The sequence below is a fragment of the Rhinolophus ferrumequinum genome, chromosome 8, assembly GCF_004115265.2.
Source record: "Rhinolophus ferrumequinum isolate MPI-CBG mRhiFer1 chromosome 8, mRhiFer1_v1.p, whole genome shotgun sequence".
Lineage (NCBI taxonomy): Eukaryota > Metazoa > Chordata > Mammalia > Chiroptera > Rhinolophidae > Rhinolophus > Rhinolophus ferrumequinum.
The window spans coordinates 22,073,871-22,082,500 of NC_046291.1; the positions used below are offsets into that span (position 1 = coordinate 22,073,871).

Below are 8,630 nucleotides of genomic sequence, written 5' to 3' on the forward strand. Positions count from 1 at the left end.
GATCTATTTGCCATAGTTCAATAAGGCTGTTTGAGCTCCAGCCGTCATGTAATAATTCCAGCCAACAGGAAGGAGGAAGGAATATAGAGGAACATATACCTTTCCTTAAATGTACTCTTCCTAAAAATTGTCCACACTGCATTTGCCTACATCCTATTGTCCAAAGTTATTCACTTATGACCACTTTTAGCTAAAAAGAAGTTAACAAAGGAAAAAACCAGAAGTCTCATAATTAAGGGAAAAAAACAACAGAATAAACTATGAGCCTTTGCCTTGATAGGCATTTTAATGGATAAAATGAGGAATAAACAGGATTTGAATGGATTAGTAAAAGCAAAAAGAAAAATGGATACAAAAGTTTATCGAAATTTCTTTTTACTTAAACTTCATTATTTGTTCTTGGCACCATAGGAAAAATGAAAATAAAAGAAACAAACAAAAGATGAGTACAACATTCAGAGATGAAAGTGCACCAATCTACGGTGTAAAGCTTAATATTTTATATACATATATTCATGTGAACATGCATTTATATCACCTTCAGAAGGTTCCCTCATGCCACTTTCCAGTCAAAACCTACCTCTGCAGTATCTACTATTTAATTTGTCAACATAGGCACATTATGCCTCTTCTTGAAGGTCATATAAATGCCATCACAGTACGCATGGTTTTATGATTGTTTTCTTTCAGTGAGCACACCCATTTTAAGGTTTGTTCAGAGAAACAACATGTTGATGATATAAAAATATCTATTAACTGAAAATAATTGACTTTAATTGCTCTACAAGATCTGCTAAAATTTTCAAAATAACAGGGCTCTATTGTACGAAAACATCTGAAGTAAATGGTGAAAATATGCTTAATTTTCCTTCTTTGCCTTGCCATTCTTTAAGTGAATGTGGTGTGATCAGGTGTATGACCATATGTGAGATGGGATTAGAGGAAAATTAAGAATTACTTTAACAGCTAATTCCAAAATGCCTACTTGTGTATGCAAGGATTTGCTCAGAATCAGCAAAATCGATATTCTTAGAGTGGGTATAGAATGAGAGCAATTTGGGATATTTGAATATTTTGGCAAAATGTAATTCTATTATTTTGTTGACTACCTTTTTTGATCAAAATTTTTGTCCTTGGGGAAACTGAGGGAAAACAGTATGAACTGTGAATGTTAAGTTCTTGTAATTTGTCTAATCTTAAGCTTATTTGAGAAGTATTTATATATTCACTTATTTTTCCTCAAAATTTACTCCCTATTAGTTCAAAAAGACAACTAAAGGAATATGTCTAACTGGGAAAACTATGAGAAATAATTAAAGTTGCCAACAAAATAGAGAATTCTAAAGACTCTAATCACAAAAGCATCGGAATATTCAGTTCTTTAAATAAGAGATCAACACTCTTAAAATTTCTAGGTAATTAAGTGGGTTCTGTAGTTTGGTTACTTCACTATAATCTTGCTGATTTAGATGGTATTTTATTAATGATATCTCAAAGGGAAAATGCAATAGCTTGATAATTAATGAAATGTTAATAACCAACAACCAAAGAAATGCATATATGTCTGCTTTGGAAAAGACGTGACCTGAATGCCCCTTACATTAAAAGTATTTTATTTATTTTTTATATGTATTAGTATTTTAAGCATGACAATGCTATTGCTTAAAGAGTAGTTATTGCATAGGAAGTATAGTGCACATATTATGTAGTCTTGGAAAAACATTTATGCAAAACATTATTTTGGCAACTTAACGTATTTGGAGGTTAACAAAAATATTTTTTCAGTAATATAAGTGATTTATATTTTCATATAATACATGATACATCATTCTGTGACCAGAGGGAAATAACTGAACTTCTTTAACTTCAAGTGAAAAACAAATGTCTCATCTACAAAATGGAGGATGGTTAACCTGCTGAAGAGGATTCTTTGTGTTACTGTTATATATGGCTGGGCATGAAATTGCAGAGTAGTATAAAGTCAAAATTGCACTCGTATAAAGAAAAAATTTACCTACCCTAAAGCATCTTTCTAATATGGAGAAGAGCACTGGTGTCTACAAAGATTATGTAGATACAGAGTGTGTAGAGTAGAGATATGGAGATGATATATGGTTAAACCCTAAATTTTAACTGGGTTATTGGAGGAAACATCACCTTCACCTAGTCATTTAAAATCCATTACTGAAATACCTAGTTTTAAGCAAGTACATAAGCCAAAATTAAGACTTAAAAAATACCAAACCTCTGGAAGTAAAAAGTGTAGGTGATGGTCAAGAATAGATAGTAGGAAAAGAGTAAATTTGAACACAAACTGAAAAATAAAGATAGATCTCAATGATTCAGTCAGATTATTAAAGGAATTCTTATTGGCTCAGCAAAAAGGAACTAGAGGCTGATATCAAAATACCCTATTTAGTCTTCATTCTTTGTTGTAAATAAAAAGAAGTAGCAAAACGAGAAGAGTTTTGTTTGTTTGTTTTGACAAAGCTTGGAATTATTTTAACACATTCATATGATATAATCATGAAGTCTTAATGACTGAGAATTAGAGTGATGATTTTAATGTTCACTCCTCTATACTGAGAGGTGTAACTGATGCAATATTTTTGAAGACAGAGTACCAATATCTATTTTTTAACAGGACACATTGTTTTACTCAAGTTATTTAAATTCTAGAAATGTATGCCACAGAAAACAACACACTGGGCAAAAATGCATGAATGACAAACTGTCGGTTATAGTCAAAATTTGGAAACAACCAAAATCTCATCCCCAAATAAATGGTTAAATGAATGAAAGTATGCTTATGCATTTTAATATTATGTAGGTATACAAAATAATTAGCTAGTTCTACTTTGACTAAAAAGAAAAGATTTTCTTTAAGATATAGTTAATGAAAGTAGCAAGTTGTAGAACATATGAAATGTGATCAAATAATACAGTTAATATTTAAATAAAAAAATCATTACAGTACAAGACACATTGCCATTAATCCCCCTCAAAATACTCCCCCTCGCTTCAAACACACTTATCTCATTGTTCTTATCACTTTCTGAAGCAGTTTTGGAATTCCTCTTTCGTGAATGTCTTTACTTAATCCTCCATCATGACAATATTCCATGTCACACATCACTTCTGGTGTGGCAATCTCTGTCAAATAAAAACACTATGGTATGTCATCATCCACCTTATTCAGTGGGTCTGGTATCAGGCGACTTCTGGCTCTTCCCCAAAATCAAAATGACTGTGAAAGGTAAACGTTTTGAATCAATTCAGGACATCAAGGCAGCACAACTAAAGATACTCATGAAAGAGAACTTCCAGAACTGCTTCAGAAAGTGGCAAGAACAATGGGATAAATGTGTTCGAAGTGAGGGGGAACATTTTGAAGGGGATTAGTGGCAATGTGTCTTTTAATGTAATGTTTTTTTATTTAAATATTCACTGTATATTTTGATCACACCTCATATAGAACACTTTTGAAAAAATGTATACATGTATATAAATACTGGAAATCTCTTAGGGGTGGAATTTTTTTATACTCTACATTTGTATAATTTTGTATAATGGAGAGAAAGTACAGAGTATTTGTACTGGGCTCTCACCCAATATAATTTAAAGATTTTGAAAAGAATTTCCTGAAATTGCAAAAGGCTAGTGACTCTCCACAAGTTTGTAGAAAAGTAGATGACCACCTGTTTGTGGTTAGTTATACATGACCATACCACATCTGTGAGGTTATTGATGCCTCAGCTCTGAGAGTTGCAGTATATCTTCTCCAGAGTTCTTTCCGTTCTGAGGGTCTGTGATTCTGAGAAATGGGAGAAAGTTCTGAAAGCTGTTATGTTGAGAAGGAAAGGCTTAGCTTATCCGTGGGACTCCCTATAATTATCTATAATTATCCATGGGACAATTATAATTCAGGAAAATTCATTCTTTCACTCCTTCTTCCCATTGAATCATTCTCACTATCCCATCACCTTTAAGGAACATCATTAGGGGGTCAATTAAAATTTTATCTTCTAACAGATCTTTTGTAATTAACAGCACAGTCACAAATAGGGTGATGTATTTGAGTCTATTATTTAAAAATTGTATCCTTCCTCTTGTTAACTAATCAGGAAATATTTGCTACATTGTAAGTCCATGACCAAACTGGATCTAGTTTCCCTTACCATAAGGAGTTTATCCGAAACATCTGTAAAGTCTAATGAATCACCATACACATATAAAAACTGTACCTTGAACAAAAAGTGTAATTTATAATGGGAAAACTATAAAGTCAAATAAATGCACAGCAATTGTTTCTAACTGAGTTTGCATAATCATTTTTTGTTGTTGTTAGGCAATTATGATAACATATTAACCTTTATGTATGTTGACCTACTATTTAACATATACATGTTCTAGCATGACTCTGAATTTATTTTTCACTAAGTAAGAATAGGAAAAGATGTAGCTTTTCTGATCATTTGAGTATCTGTTTTCTCTACAGGCTTGGAAGCTGGGGGGACTTTTATAATCCTAACTGAGATCATCTTAACAAAGGCCTAGATTTTCAGTGTTCTCAAGAGAGATTTGAAAAAAACAAAACAAAAAGAAACAAAAAAAACCCCTTGCTTTTTGTGTCTCTTTTTTTTTAGCTGACATTTTCAGAAACTTCCGGGCAAAGCATACATTGGCACACATAAAATTTTATTATAACCTTACTGCAAAGTAATTCATTGGTAATATTTCCTCTGTGTACATTATATCCATTGGTGAACCTGAATATTGTAATTTATGATGTGGAAGTGTTCTAATAAACCAAGCATTAATTACAAGATCAAACACTAAGACTTTACGAAAGTACTAATGATGTAAAAGGTTTCAGCCCTTTCATATATATTTTTTTTTCATTTGAGGGAATGTTATTTAGCAAGTATGCAATGGTATTTTTAGTCTAGAGAATTAATAATTCATTCATGAATAATCATTAAAGGCAATTATTAAAATGTATGTCTGACTTCACAAGGCATGATATTAAAATTTGTACTTATTTAATCTGGTGACTTTTATTTATAGGCCTGCTCCTTGTACTCTCTGCATCTCTTAGTACCTTCCTCCTCCTTTGGACATCTCTTTTCTGTCTATAATGTGATATTTAGAATTATGAGTATCTATCTATCTATCTATCTATCTATCTATCTATCTATCTATCTATCTATGTATCTATCTGTCTAGGTAACTGTATTAACTATATTTAGATATCTATATCTATATCCTAATATCTATTTCTCATATCTATCTATCTATCTATCCCTGAAGGAAATAGGTATACTAAGTTTATTAATATTACATCCACATGTGTATGTGTGTGTGTGTGTGTGTGTATATATATATATATTTATATATATATATTTATATATATATATAATATTAATAGTACTCTTTAAAAAATGCGGTAAGTGTACTCTACAAGAATATGAAAATGTTCCTTAGGTACATGTTGGAGCTGAATTTTTTGTCCAATGTTATATTTTAAGCAACATGACTTAATTTTTGCTTTATTTCACCTAACTTAGTTCAACAAACATTTGTTGAAAATTTTCCTATGGCCAGGCAACATGCTAAGTATAGGAATACTAAAATAACAAATTATCTCTTGTAGTCTGATACATCAAATTTGCAGTGGTAGATAGAAAAAAAAGTAAGGTGGTCAACAGGCCCCTAGGTGATAAAATGCTATAATAAAGATGTGGTAATTATTAAAGATAACATATGGGAAGGTGGAAGATACCAAGTTATATGGGGTTACATTTAAGCTAAATTTTACAGGGATGAACAGGCATGTCATAGAGCAGGAGGAAAGCAGTTTAAGCAGACAGAGGGAGAAGACAGTGACTCTATACATGGTGTAGCTTTTATATTATTATAATAGCCAACCTCTTGCTGGCTATTCTTGTAAATTTATATGTGTGTTACTTCGGGCATCTGGTTTCAAGGTCTGGGCTCCTAACTACTGTGCTATATATACTGTGTTTCATGATAATAGTGAGTGTTCTGGCAGGACTGAAGTAATTCTGTGTGATTGGATTAAAGAGTTCATATAACGGAATGATTAAAAATCAAATGAAAATTTGCTGAGATAAAATTATAAAGGGGCTTAGAGTATGTGCTGGTGGTATTTAGACTTCATCTTAGAGGAAATTGTAAGTATCATACATTTTATGTAGGGAGTAACATAATGATGTTTACATTTTAGAAAAAAATCAAGGCAAAGACACCATTTAGGAAACTGTTGCAATAGACGTTATGAGAGGTGAGGAAAATTGGGATTAGACATAGTAAAGGTGATGAACCTGAGGCATTATTTCAGAAATCGGTTAAAAATTGAATCAGAAAATAACTGAGAAACATAGTGAAAAGCATGGAACATGACACTAAATAATAATTTTTAAAAAATATTCATTAATTCAGTCATTTATTATACTTTACAGTGTGTATTGTAGATTATCAGGCACCAACCATGGTACTGAAGGAAAAAAAAAAGGAATTAGGAATTAGGGCTTCTTTCACCAAAGAACGAACGATTTGTTAAGTTATAGGGCACATAGAATCAATTTAAAAAGATAAAAATGATCACTTATGAGTGTTGCTTATTGGCTATCAAAGATAATCCTGTATTATTCATTCACACTTAACATATTCAACATGGCTTATCTCCTCTGTGCCATCAGTCTAAAAGGTTCATCTGAACAATTTACGTTTAATTTCAGAGGATTACACATACTAGGAAAATCCTGTAGGCTCACCACAAAACCATGTTTAGCAATATCCACTTAGGGGAACAAGAACGATTTGCGTTTACAAAACTTAAAGAGAGAAGCACAGTTAGAAGTTAGCAGAGCTTCATTAATTTTCTAATTCTTACTGCTTTAAATCTGAATTTTCTGTGAGACTAGAAGCTACACATTTTCTAGATACCCTTTATCTTCCTGTCTAGCTTTACTTGCCACTGCTTTCCAGGACAGACTTTCAATGCCTATAAGTAGGCATATTTTACCCTCTTCTAAATATATCAGATTCTCTCCTATCTAAAAAAGGTCTGATCTAAAAAAAAACCGAAAGAGTGGACATTAATCAGAAGAAGAGCTACTATCCAAGAAAACCTTTCATATAGCCAGATAGTCCTGGATAGAATAATGAGGTCCGATAACATTAACAAGTTATATGTATCTTGTCGCGTTCCTAAGAAGATGACATGATTGTAAATGATGCTTTTTTTTTTTAAAGTAAAAGGTGCTAGTTATTTCGAGAGCAAAGCAGTTGAATTCCTCAGTCATAATTAATTATTATGAGATGGAATGATCACATGTCTGCAAAAGCTGAAACATGATTCTAATATGAGCATCTGTTATGTTTAACAATAAATACAGGGTTTAATTTGTTTCACAGAGATTCAATCTAAGAGTTGATTTGACAAAAGAAAGTGCTTTATAAAAATGTATATACATATAAAATGGCATTCCATGAGATTTTTAAAGTTATGTTTAAAGTTTTATGATTTCTGATATCATGCCACTTTAATAAGTTTTTGAACTGTAATTTTAAGTCATATTTTATCATTTTTCTGTATTAATTTTATCCTCAATTTATTACTTAAATCCTGAATGATACATGTTTTATATAATTATAAATTTTTGTCCTATGTAGATTTATGTATTTATAGAAATGTTCAACTCTTGCAAATGATTATAAGATGATTTCACTGGAAAAATATGAGTTTCAGGCACATTTGCCAATTTTCTGCCTACATTGTTGTTTTTACATAGCTGAATTAAAACCGTTAAAGAATATAGTGGATAGCAAACATAATAAAAATTAACTACACTGTCTCATTCTTCATCCACATGGAACAAAATTAACAAATATCTGAAAAAAATGTGTAGATTAAAATGCCATTTTACACATTTCATATTTTGTGACAGTTCAGATTACTTGTATTTTTCAAGTCATATTAGAATTTCAAAATACTTGAAAAGCAAACTAAAAACCCTGGGTAATTTAGATTGGTGTGTTTGTTGTCATAGATCTGTTGGTACATTTATAAATTTACATTTGTTTTTATTATCAAGTAATTGAGGGACTCTACAGGAAGACACGCTTAGATAATTAATACTTTTAAAAGTAGTGTATGTTTTAGTCACAGAGACAACTAACGCTATTTTGCTGGCTCAGTTTTTGTGTTTTTTTTTTAATATCTATAAAAGTCTCCTTCACTTATGTAGCTCACAGTATTCTACAACTCTGACCACACAATTTAGGAATCATTAGGCATGACTTCTTGGGTTTCTGATACGAGAGTCTATAAAATGTTTATTGAGGGGGCATTGTCTAGGTGTCCTTAGAAAAGTTTGTTGTACTTATTGTTGTAGTTTAAGCCATTGAAGTATAAATACAAAAATATGATTGTTTTCTAACTGGTTATTTTGATTCTAGGATTCCTCTTCTTTAATTTAAATACATTTTATAATATGCATCTTTCTAAAATGCTTATCTTAATTTCTTTAACAAATATATACTGAGCATTTCTATGTTTTAGGTACTACTGTGCTTACTTAAAGAGCCAAACAAAAACCCATGCC

General features: G+C 31.3%; 1 protein-coding gene across 1 annotated transcript in view; it reads left to right on the forward strand.

Moving 5' to 3' along the window:
* The window catches only part of ERBB4 (erb-b2 receptor tyrosine kinase 4), a 1,062,086-nt gene that overhangs the window by 637,718 nt on the left and 415,738 nt on the right, over nt 1-8,630 (forward strand).